General features: G+C 44.8%; 1 pseudogene; it reads left to right on the top strand.

Annotated features, from left to right (window-relative positions):
• LOC113981416 overlaps positions 1–13,008 on the top strand; it is a 23,769-nt pseudogene extending 10,761 nt beyond the window's left edge.
• Positions 13,009–13,302: the final 294 nt, after the last annotated feature.

Here is a 13,302-nt window from a genome sequence, read left to right as displayed (position 1 = left end):
TTTCTGAAATCTGCAGGTGTACCTTTATCTGTACTTTCTCAAGGCTTTCTTGCTATAAACATACTATGTTCTCAAACCTTATAATTAGACACACAGCTAACAAGTATAAACATTACATATTTTCACGCAGTCTATAAGTATAAACATTACAGCTTACAACTTCTAAAGTCATGTCAAGCAAGGCCTACAGAAATGCAATAGAAATTGTTCACACAATTTGAATCCTGCAACAGGCTGGAGCCTATGAGGAGACGTGGTTCTCCCCTGCTTCCCTCGCTGCTTCTGGACATTGTGATTCCCGGCGGATGCCAAAGCGGTGGGGGCAGTGAGTCAGCAGGTTCCACCAGACTACTGCTGCCGTGACCCACATGCAAAAAGTCCTGCAGCGACGGGCGAGGGTCGAAACGGTAGGTGAAAGGTGCACTGGGAGCCGCAGACTCAACCCTGCATGCAGGCGGTTCAGGATATTGGTCATTTGAGACTGACGGAGATGAGAGTCTCTTGGGGCAGCACCCTGAATGACCAAGCAGCCTTTTCAAGGACAGCACTGCTTGCTCCACTCGGAGAGGGGCCTAGAAAAGGTGGCCTAAACAAAGCTCATCTCCACCTTCACCCGGTTGGTTAACCGCAGACCGACGGGCATCTTCTTCCAATGCGGTCGCACAAAGAGCAAAAGACAAAGGCACGCACCTGCCTCCAAAGGTGTACCTAAATTAACTCTAGCATGCTGGAACATCAGAACCATGCTCGATTCTGCGGACAGCGGACGTCCTGTGCGTCGCTCTGCCCTAATTGCCCATGAGCTGGCCCGTCTCAACATCGACATAGCTGCTCTCAGTGAAGTTCGCCTTCATGAGGAAGGCAGCCTCAGAGAACACGGTGCCGGTTACACTCTCTTTTGGTCAGGTAAGTCCAGAACCGAAAAACATCTCTCTGGTGTCGGCTTCATGATCAAAAACTCTATTGTCCCTAAACTCGAAAATCTGCCGACAGGTCACTCTGATCGCATTATCTCCCTACGCCTTCCACTAAATAACAACCAACGCGTTGTCATCTTCAGCATATATGCCCCAACTCTCCAAGCTGACCCTGCTGAAAAAGATAAATTTTACGCTGACCTGCGCTACCTTACCCAAAAGGTGCCTGCAGATGATAAGATCATTATCCTTGGTGATTTCAACGCCAGAGTAGGCAAAAATTTTGAAGCATGGAAAGGAATATTAGGCAAGCATGGCGTTGGAAACTGCAACGATAATGGTCGACTTCTGCTAGAATTCTGTGCGGAGCAACAGTTTACCATTACCAACACTATCTTTCAGCAGAAAGATAGCCTAAAGACAACCTGGATGCACCCCAGATCTAAGCATTGGCACCTCATTGATTATGTCTTGGTGCGACGGAGAGACGTCCGCGATGTCCTCCATACCCGCGTGATGCCCAGCGCAGAATGTCAAACAGACCATCGGCTTGTGCGCTGTAAACTCAATTTCAATCTCAAATTCAAACCCAAAAAGGGCAGTATCCCAAGGAGAAGACTCCAAGTTAACAATCTCCAATCAGACACAGTAAGAGAAAGATTCCAGGCAAACCTTCAAACTAAGCTTGATAACCATTCCACAGATTCTGCAGATTCCTCTCCTGAAGCAATTTGGCATCATATTAAAAGCTGCATCCTGCAATCCTCCGAAGAATCCCTAGGGTTCTCCCTCAAGAAGAACAAAGACTGGTTTGATGAAAACAATCATGAAATCCAGGAATTGTTGAGGAAGAAGAGAACCGCCCACCAAGCACACCTTGCACTGCCATCCTGTCCCGCAAGAAAAGTAGCCTTTCGTCTTGCATGCAGCAAACTCCAACAGAAACTCCGTGACATCCAGAACAAGTGGTGGACCGATCTAGCTGCAAAAGCTCAACTTTGTGCAGATACAGGGGACCACAAAGGATTCTATGAGGCCCTCAAAACAGCATACGGGCCTACATACCAAATCCATAGCCCACTACTCAGTGCAGATGGTCAAACGCTTCTGACAGATAAAACCTCCATACTGAATAGATGGTCTGAACACTTTCAGACTCTTTTCAGTACCAACCGTGTAGTCCAAGACTCAGCAATTCAGTCCATCACACAACGACCGGTGAAATACGAATTGGATACTGCCCCCACTTTAGGAGAAACCCTCAAGGCCATACAGCAGGTGAAAATTGGCAAGGCAGCTGGGGTTGATGGAATTCCACCTGAAGTCTGGAAACATGGGGGCCTTGCACTCCATGCTAAATTTCATGAGCTTGTGGTGCGCTGCTGGGAACTAGGTGAACTACCTTCAGACCTTCGTGATGCAGTCATCATCACCTTGTATAAGAAGAAAGGTACTAAATCAGACTGCTCAAATTACCGTGGTATTGCTCTGCTCTCCATTGCTGGCAAAATCTTGGCAAGAACACTCCTGAACAGACTAATTCCCGCTATAGCAGAAGGAATTCTACCTGAAAGTCAGTGTGGCTTCAGAGCCAACAGGAGCACCACAGTCATGATATTTGTTCTCAGACAACTGCAAGAGAAGTGTAGGGAACAGAACAAAGGTCTCTATGTAACCTTTGTCGACCTCACCAAGGCTTTCGATACTGTGAGCAGAAAAGGTCTCTGGCAGATTTTGGAACGTTTAGGTTGTCCCCCCAAGTTCCTTAAAATGATCATCTCACTTCATGAGGATCAGCACGGCCAAGTCAGATATGGCAACACACTTTCTGAGCCCTTTCTAATAAAGAATGGTGTGAAACAAGGCTGCGTTCTTGCTCCTACCCTATTCACAGTCTTCTTCAGCATGATGCTCCAAAGGGCCACAGCAGACCTCGATGATCAGGGCGGTATCTACATTCGATATCGTACTGATGGAAGCCTATTCAACCTAAGGCGACTGAAGGCGCACACCAAGACCCTAAACCATCTTGTCCGGGAGCTGCTTTATGCTGATGATGCTGCCCTTGTTGCCCACACAGTAGCAGCCCTGCAGCGTTTAACATCCTGCTTTGCAGATGCTGCTGAGCTCTTTGGGCTGGAAGTCAACTTAAAGAAGACAGAAGTTCTCCATCAACCTGCACCTCAGGAAGTCCCCCACCATTCCCACATCACCATCAGCCAATCAGAGCTCAAATCAGTCCAACAGTTTAATTACCTAGGTAGCCTCATCTCCTCAGATGGTAAGATTGACGGGGAGATAGACAACAGGTTAGCAAAGGCATATAGTGCTTTTGGAAAACTCCATAAAAGAGTATGGCGTAATAAACACTTGAAGAAAAGTACCAAGATCAGTGTTTACAGAGCCATAGTGCTGTCTACCCTTTTATATGGTTCCGAATCATGGGTCATCTACCGCCACCACCTGCGTCTCCTAGAACGCTTCCATCAACGCTGCCTCCGTACAATCCTAAACATCCACTGGTCAGACTATGTGACCAATACATCTGTTCTTGAACAGGCAGCAATCACAAGTATTGAGGCCATGTTACTGAGAACACAGCTGCGATGGGCAGGGCACGTATCCAGGATGAAGGACCACCGCGTCCCTAAGATCCTGCTTTATGGTGAACTTGCCACTGGCTGCCGCAAGAGAGGAGCGCCGAAGAAAAGATACAAGGACTCCCTGAAGCAACAACTCAGCCTTGGGCATATTGATCACCATAACTGGTCTACTCTGGCCTCCAATCGGGAGGTCTGGAGACACACCATCTATAACGCTGCTGATGCTTTTGAGAAAGCACGCAGGATCACCCTTGAGGAGAAAAGACAACGCAGAAGAAATCGAGCCTTGCAGAATATACCATCTAAGGAGTCTTTCTGCTGTGTCTTTTGCAACCGGACATGCCTATCTCATATTGGCCTTTTTAGCCACCAACGCGCTTGCAAGAAACGTGGGTAGAGCCCTTCCCAAATCTTCGTTCGCGAAGCCTAGCCATGATGATGACAATCAGCAATAGTTATACTTGTGCAAGGTGTCCTGATGCATGCACATCCTTTGCCTACATAGTATACTTGGGACTGTGCCTGTGTATTTGGGAACATTTCAAAGGTACATACACTATCTTTGGTATCTAAACATAAATCCTCCTTTTCTGCTACAGCATTTTCACATACATATTCTAGTTGTTCTCTGGGTATACAGGCTTCTGTGCTGATAGTTTGCCATCTCCCTATGTCCCTATCATAGCTTGCCCAGACATTATGTCTCATGGGTCTAACTACTATGTCCGTGTATTGTTCCTAATACTAAGACAGGAAATATGGTCCTTTCTTTTGCCTCATGGATGGTAAGAACATATGCTTCTATCTACTCCTGCTTTGAGTTATATGTGAAGTTTACTAATTGCCACCATGCCTGATGTTCTTTCTCAAACTTGGTTGTGGTGTCATTTCTAGATATCATCTCTCTTATTTCTGGAGGCAAAATTCCTGATGTTCCTTCTCTAATGATTCCCGCAGCTACAGATTGTATCCATTGCTGAGTTTGGATACACTGTATTGCTATTGAGACATTTTCTTGTAAACCTAAAAAATTGGTCACAACCTGAAAATCTTCAGATGTGTGTTTAGCTAACAAAATCATCAAGTCTGCAGTAAGATATTGTGTTTCAGCTATAGTCATTAATGATGATCTTAGTGGTACCTCCAGTTTTCCCAAATCAGAGGTTACAGTGCTGAGTTTATTAATTAATATTTCCTGATCTATGGAATTTAATACACCTAGTCCTGGTCCAAACCATCCTGTTAGATCTTTTCATGTTCTTTCATGGTGGGATCTAGTTCTCAACCAAGCACTCCATCCTTTAAGGCTTTGGAGAATGAAGGGTCGACAATCCCCTTTTATAGAGGATATGTCTGTTTGGATTTTTACCTGGACCTTTTTTAGTGAATATGTAGGGTCCAGGAGTAACTTCGGCTCATTAGATTGTCTAATTACATAAGGTCCTACAAGAGAAAGATTATGACTTTTTTCTGTACATTCTGAGGGTGTATATGAGGAAGGAGTCAGTTTAGCAGAAGTCTCTACTGTTGAAGTAGATACTGTTGTTGTGGTGTCTATTTCAGTGTCCATTACAAATTTCTTTGATAATGCCTTGTCTCCTTTTAAAGTAGCCCAAAGACATACTATGGAAACTGGTTTGTCCAACGTAAAGTTGTGCCAGCATTGATCAGATGCACAGACGGACTGACCAGTCGTTTTTCCCTTGTTATATTCTATGGAGTCTTTTACAGTGATTTGAGTGTGGGAAATTCGTTTTTCATGGGCAGATATACATTAATTCCTCTACATCCTATCCGTATTTCCTCCCCAATTATTCCAGTTAAGGTACTAAGCTCATTCCTTTTCTTCCAATTGTGTTTTAAATATGATTCATCTTTGTGCATGACCACAGTGGCCAGGTTTAAATTAGAAATGTCTCTTCCAGACATACCAGAATATCCGATATAAGCCTGCGACCACGACCAGTCTAAGGTAATGGCTTGAGCCAGAGTTGTTGTACTTATCAGAGTTCCAAAGGTTAGTGTCGAGTAAACTTGAGGGTTGTAGGTCCTACTGATTCTGACGTCCATGTTTCTTTAGGTGCCTTCTTTACTCATAAATAGTGAATCCAGGTAGGTTGTTCTTTGATTTTGATTGCTGTGAAGGTTGTCAGAAGCACTTGGTATGGTCCTTTCCACTTCTCATCTAGTGGTTGGCCTGAAAAAGTTTTAACATACACCCACTCTCCAGGGGAAATGTTATGTAAGGGCTGGTCTATTCCCCTTGAGCGAGTACTCATTGCTTGTTTGTTAATTTCTGACTCAATGAGATCAGATATTCCCGTATATATCCTTCCCCAACTTGTATGAGGTCTTCTTCTCCTTGATAATAATTTCCATAGGGTCTCCCGTATAACATCTCAAAAGGGTTTAGCCCTTCTTTAGTCTTAGGTTTGACCCTTATTCGCAATAAGGCTAGAGGTAAAGCCTGGTACCAAAGCAGATTTACTTCTTGACAGATTTTTGCCAATTGTTGTTTTATCAAATGATTCATTTTTTCCACTTGACGACTTGTCTGTGGTCATTATAGAGTGTGTAACTGCCAATTAATTTGCAGAATGTTGCTAATCCTTTGTATAATAATAGCTACAAAATGAGGTCCTCGGTCCAAAGAGATGATGTCAGGTACTCCAAACCTGGGGATAATTTCATTTAGTACCTTGACAACTTCTCAAGCCTTCGGGTCAGGGAAGCCTCTGGCCAGCCTGAGAAGGTATCTGTTAGGACCAATAGGTATCGGTACCCCTCTTTCCTAGGCAGCTCTGAGAAATCTATCTGCCAGTGTTGTCCTGGAAGGTTACCTTTGCCAATTGTCCCTATCTCGATTTTATTGGTTGTATGAGGATTATAATAGAGGCAAGTTTTGCATTGTTTAGTAACCTGGATTACTGTAGTGTATAAATTTCATCCTATTATTTGTTTCTTTAGACGTTTATGCATCACATCTGCCCCCCAATGAGTTTTGTTATATTCTGCCTGTACAACTTTCCATAGTACCCTTTCAGGTACTACTACTTGTCCTGTTTTTAAGTGGTACATGTTACCTTTGAGTTGAGTTTGCTGATCTTTTATTAATTTTAAATCTTCCTTTGAATATGATACATTAGAGCTTACCTCTATGATCTTGCCATCAGGGATTAAGGATGCGAGTCCTACTTGGCCATTTTCTGCTGCCTTTTTCACCTCTTGATCTGCCAATTGATTACCTTTTTCTGGGTCCGTATTACCTTTTTGATGTCCTCTGCAATGCATAATGGCAAGCTTTCTTGGTAATTGGACAGCTTCGAGTAGCTTTAAGATTTCTTCAGCGTGCTTTATCTGTTTTCCTTGAGATGTGAGCAATCCTCTTTCTTTCCATAGTGCTCTGTGGGCATGCACTACGCCAAAAGCATACTTTGAGTCTGTCCATATATTGATGTCCTTTCCTTTTCCTAATTGCAATGCTCTGGTGAGCACAATTATCTCTGCCTTTTGTGCAGAGGTGCTGGCAGAAAGTGCCTGTGCTTCAATGACTTGATCTACAGTCATTACTCCATACCCTGTCTTGCGGGTTCTGTTTTTCACATAGCTGCTTCCATTGGTAAACCACGTTTCCGCCTCAGGCAGTGGTGTATTTTTAAAGTCCGGTCGACTGGAATACGTTGCCCCAATTGTTTCAATGCAATTGTGATGTGCTGGTTCCCATGCAGTCGTTGAACTGGACAAAAAGGTGGCTGGATTTACGATGTCAGTGGTGATGATTTCGACATCATCTTGTTCTACTAGGATGGCTTGGTATTTGAGAAACCTGTATGGAGAGAGCCAGTGACTCCCTTTCTGTTCTAGCACTGCTGAAACCACATGTGATACTGGAACAGTCATTTTCTGTCCCATTGTGAACTTTCGTACTTCTTGTATATTTAGCACTACTGCTGCTACTGCCCTCAAGCATCCTGGCCATCCTTTGCTTACTTCATCTAATTGCTTAGAGAAGTATGCCACTGCTCATCGATATGGTCCTACCTGCTGGGCTAGGACTCCCAATGCAATCCCTTGCCTTTCACGTGAGAAAAGCCAGAAGGGTTTGGTCACATCTTGGAGGCCTAGTGCAGGTGCTTGCATCAGTTCTTTCTTTACTTGATGGAAAGCTTGCTTACCTTCTGTACCAGGGTGAATTATGCTGATATTTTTGGTCTGTGTTTGGCCCTGCCACCTGTGAAAGCTTTGCTCTTTCCCTGCCAAGTTATGGGAAAACAAGCACTGATAAATGGGAAAGTTGTCCTTGAAGAGAGCTTCTCGTATAAACTGTTTTAATTGGTATTCTGTGATTGGCTAATTGTCTGCCAAGGGCATTTGAAGGAGATTTTGATGAGGAGGGGAGGAAGGCTCACCCCCAGACTCAATTAAGGAAGACCCCCAAAGCATACTGCGCGTGCGTGAGGGGATTTCCGAAGTCCTCACACATGCGCAGAAGAGATGCACTTACATAACCGGGAGGTGGAACTGAGGGCCTCTGGCTGGGCGGTGCTGGCCACACCTGGGAGGTTGTGGTCACTCAGTTAATTGTATAAAAGTAGATAGTGCTTTCTGGGAGGGAAGCTAACTTCACACCAAGGACAACGTTGCCTTTTGGTGGGGACGCCTGCCAGTTTTGTGAACTTACTGACTCTCCAAGGATGCCGCTTCTGCTATGGGTAATTATGGGCATGCTAGGTCGGTAAGATAACTTTATGGGCAATAACTGGGTAACTGGGGCTTATTTCTCTCCTCCTTCCTCCCTTTTGGGTTGGTTTGTTTTGTTGGCCACCCTCTTGATAATAAATCTTGGTTTTTGTTAAGCTTTCAATGGTGTCTGAGTTTTCAAACTTCAGTATATCCTCGAACCTCTCCCTAATACACCTTCCCCAGTCCACACTAATTGTTTAATCCCGTCTTGTAGAATCTGATATAGGGGTTTGACTATCAGTCCATATTTGTAGATCCAAAGTCTACACCAGCCAGTCATTCCTAAAAATGTGCGAAGTTCTTTTGGAGTCTGGGGCAAAGGTATTTTGCAGATGGCTTTTTTCCTCTCTGGTCCCAGTTGACGTTGTCCTCCTGAGATTTCATATCCTAGATAGGTGACTTCTTTCTTGACAATTTGGGCTTTGTTTTTGGATACCTTGTACCCTTTCAGTCCTAGAAAGTTTAACAAGCTTACAGTCCATTCTCCACATTCATCCTGGGTCCTGGTGGCAATTAACAAGTCATCCACATACTGCAGGAGGACTTCGCTGTCTGACAGTGCAGTCCATTCTTCAAGATCTTTTGCAAGTTGATTCCCTAAGATCGTGGGGCTATTTTTAAATCCTTGAGGTAATACGGCCCAGGTGAGCTGGGATCAGCGACCTGTGTCCAGATTCTCCCACTCAAGGGTGAACAATTTTTGACTTTTAGGGTCCAAAGGCAGGCAGAAAAAGGCATCTTTTAAGTCTAGAACAGAAAACCAGACATATTCATTTTTTAGTTTGGTCAAAAGTGTATATGGATTTGCTACTACTGGGTGGAGATCTTCAACAATTTTATTAATGGCCCTTAAACCTTGTACCAACCTATAACTTTTGCCATCCGGTTTTTGGATTGGCAATATAGGGGTATTATGTTCTGATTCACATTCAATTAACAACCCAAATTTGATAAAATTGTCAATTATCTCCTTAATCCCTTTTCTGTCCTCTAGTTAGAGAGGATACTGTTTGATTCTTACCAATTGTGTTCTGGGTTTTAGCCTTACTTGTACTGGTTGTGCAGTTTTAGCCCTTCCTGGGGTCCCATCGGCCCACATCCCCAGGAAGACTTGATCGATGACAGCACTTCTCCCGATATCTGTAGCTGAATTAAAGCAAGACTTAAGACTTAGATTAGTTCATTTTCTCTTACTTTAATTTGCATTTCCCCATTTTCAAACTTAATTCCTGCATTCAATTTTTCTAATAAATCCCATCCTACAAGCGATTTAGGTGCATGAGGCATTGTGGTGGTTTGGGCTAGGCCTTCCTTGGTGACCAGTTTGTAACCAAGGAAGGGTCCAGATTTACCCAGTATTCCCTACGATTTTTACGTAAGCCAGACTATAAGAAGAGAGGAGGAGAGGCCTTCACTCTCTTTCCTTCCGGCGGCTTGGAGGTGCAGGTTCCCTGCTGTTGAGTCTGCCGTGTTGGGGAGCGAGGCCTGGCTAGGCCTTGCCGACCTTGGGAGACAGAGGTTGCCGGCGATCGTTCCGGAGCGACTCTCGGTTGTCCCAGGAGAGTAGTGAGATATCTTCTTTGCTAACTCTTTTGTTCTTTAGTTACTAGATCTCGGGCTACTGATTGGGATATATATATATATATTTTATTTTAGTTTTGTTCCTTTTCCCCTTCCCTTTTCCCTTTCCCTTGTGAAATTGTATATAAGTGTAAATATATTTATATATATAAGTTTGGTTGTCCTCTCTCTCGTTTTCGGGTTTTTCTTAGTTTTTTTCTCCCTCTTCTCCCTGAGGTTTTTTTTTTGTTGGGGGGGGGGGGGGGACTTCTGGTGGTAAGGTTTGGAGACTTGGCAGGGAGCCAGCTTCAAACCATATCAGGCATATAAAGGAACTTGTGCATACCTAAGGTCTTACCTAATTTGAAACTTAAAGGTTTCATAAACGATACATTCTGATGTTGGCCAGTTGCTCCTATAACATTCAAAGATACATTAACATTTAATTCTTGATTTAACACAGAAAATGTTGCACCAGTGTCCACAAAAACCTCTGTATTTGAGAACTTTCCCAGTCCAGTTGCTGATATGCTGCCTCCTGTCTCAACACTACACGCACTGTTCTCAGTCTGACAGCATGTGCTGCTTCCACATAACTGCTGAACCAGCTGCATTGAGAGGGACTTTGCCATCGGCGGGATTCCATATGGTGACTAAGGCACCTTGTCGGTGATGCCTTGCTAGCTGAACGGTTTAATATCGTGACAGGAAGACTGGGGCATTCACCTCATAGCATTACATGTTCATTCCTTTCCTATATGCTTTGCCACATGCCTCTGTACACTATTATGTTCTATATTTCTAGTCCTGGTGGGAATGTTTTCCTTGAGTGAGGGAATCGAATGTAAGTGTAGAAAACCTTTGGAAGAATTGCTTGAGGAGGAAAAAAAATACTCAAGGAAACTTTGCTGCCTGGGAGAGGATTTCTTCCCATGAATAGCTTTATGTGTATTTCTCTCTCTGCCTGCCAGGGAGGTTGACTCCTTGTTACAAGAAAAGATAAAGTTCTCACAATCATGTCTGGAAGCCCCCACAGGAGGGCCAGGCAGGCTATAAAAAGGCACCGAGAGAACAGGCGCTCTGCGTTTTGTCTGCCTGGTGTAACTAGCACCGTATTTGTTAGCATTTTCAACTTTTGGAAATAAAATTTTTCCTAGTACTTTAGCTGTAGCATGGTATCTGGGGTACCTGCACGCATATAATTTGTCACACCAACCTTCCAGAAGGGACCATTCAGATGTATTCACAGGGAGAAAGTCACAACTACCAAAACCAGCACTAGAGGGGCCCTGCCTCTAGCCAGGTAGAGGCACGGGATAACTGTGTCTCTTGGACTGTGTGGATCCAATGGCCTAGCACATCAGAACCACAAGAAGACAGGGCTTTGGTAGACACTGGTGCACAATGCACTCTAATGCCATCAGGGCATGTGGAGGTGGAGTCTATTTCTATTTCTGGAGTGACAGGGTGACAGGGGGCTCTCAAGAGATGACGGTGTTGGAAGCTGAAGTGAGCAGAAACACCCCATTGTGACTGGTCCAGACACCCCTGTTTACGACCCACCCCAGAAAGGGAGGGGGTAACCCAGGTTCTTATTAATAAATCCCTTGGGGTGGATTAGAGTGAAACGACACTAAATAATCACTGTTTGAAAACATATATATGTAGGGTTTATTTTAGAACAATTTTGTTTCAAAGGTAAACAGGTATGTTGCCATTTTGGGTGTTATCATCTATATCTCTCATCTATAGCAATATGGCATAAAGATAACCTTTAGGGGAAATGCATAAGGGAGAGAAAGGAAAGATAGGATAAGGGTAAGGGAGGGTAAGGGAAAGAAAAGATGAGAGTGGAAAAATGTATATAGTCACCGCCCACGGGGTCCAGCGATGAAACTTGGTAGTTGCAGCTTCCAGCCCACACACTCAAAGAAGTTATGAGTTATTATATCCATGGACAGTGTCCCGGGCCATGCCACGAGCCTCCAACATCTCCTGGGTCTGCACAGAGTTCCTGTGAGGGGCCTGGTAAACATGGTTCTTCTTGCCTTTTCAGGACTTGACACCTTCAGCAGCACTGGCAGGGGGGATGGGTCCAGCTGCCTCTTCCCAGCCTGCAAAAGTCCCCTGGCAATCCTAGAATGTGTAAATCATTAACCATTTCAGTCTCTGACAGCTCCATGTATCCTGGGTATCGATTACCTGAAGAATGGGTATTTCAAAGACCCAAAAGGACATCGGTGGGCTTTTGGGATAGTTGCTGTAGAGACAGAAGGGATTAAACAGTTGAATGCATTGCCTGGTCTCTCAGAGAACTCTTCTGCTGTGGGACTGCTAAGGACTGAAGAACAGTAGGTGCCAATCGCCACCACAACAGTGCATTGTGGGCAATACCGCATGAACCTAGACTCTGATCTCCATCCATAAGATGATCCGCGAGCTGGAGAGCCAAGGGGTGGTCAGCAAGACTCACTCACTCTTCAACAGCCCCATTTGGCCTGTGCATAAGCCCAATGGAGACTGACAGTGGACTATTGTGGCTTGAATGAAGTTACCCCATCGTTGAGTGCCACTGTGCCAGACATGCTGGAGTTTCAGTATGAACTAGTGTCTAAGGCAGTGAAGTAGTATGCCACCATTGACATTGCTAATGCATTTTTCTCCATTCCTTTGGTAGTAGAGTGCTGGCCACAGTTTGCTTTCACCTGGAGGGGTGTGCAGTACACCTGCCCTAGGGGTGGAAACACAGTCCCACCATCTGCCACGGACTGATCTAGGCTACACTAGAGAAGGGTGAGGCTCCAGAACACCTGCAGTACATTGATGACATCATTGTATGGGGGAACACGGCAGAAGAAGTCTTTGAGAAAGGAGAGAAGATCATCCAGATCCTCCTGAAAACTGGTTTTACCATCAAACAGAGTAAGGTCAAGGGACCTCCCAGAGAAATCCAGTTCCTGGGAGTGAAGTGGCAGGACAGACACCATCAGATCCTGACAGAGGTAATCAACAAGATAACAGCAATGTCCCCACCGACCAGCAAGAAGGAAACGCAAGCTTTCCTAGGTGCCATAGGCTTCTGGAGGATGCACATCCCAGAATACAGCCAGATTGTAAGTCCTCTCTACTTCGTAACACGCAAGAAGTGTGGGACCCGGAACAGCAACAAGCCTTTGAACAGATGAAACAGGAGATTGCCCATGCCGTAGCCCTTGGGCCAGTCAGGACACGACCAGAGGTGAAGAATGTGCTCTACTCTGCAGCTGGGGATAATGGTCCTTCCTGGAACCTCTGGCAGAAGGTGCCTGGGGAGACTCGAAGCCAACCACTTGGCTTCTGGAGTTGAAGAATGAAGAGGATGGCAGATGAAGAGGAAGTAGAACAGGTGGCACGTGCTGAGGAAGCTCTACCATGCAACCAACTGCCAGAAGACAAAAAGCATTACACTATTTTCACTGATGGTTCTTGTCGCATCATAG

The sequence above is a fragment of the Neopelma chrysocephalum genome, unplaced genomic scaffold, assembly GCF_003984885.1.
Source record: "Neopelma chrysocephalum unplaced genomic scaffold, ASM398488v2 Primary Assembly neopelma1_96533, whole genome shotgun sequence".
In the NCBI taxonomy this organism is placed as follows: Eukaryota; Metazoa; Chordata; class Aves; order Passeriformes; family Pipridae; genus Neopelma; species Neopelma chrysocephalum.
The sequence above is the reverse complement of the archived record's forward strand: the minus strand, read 5'-3'. Positions and strand labels throughout refer to the sequence as shown.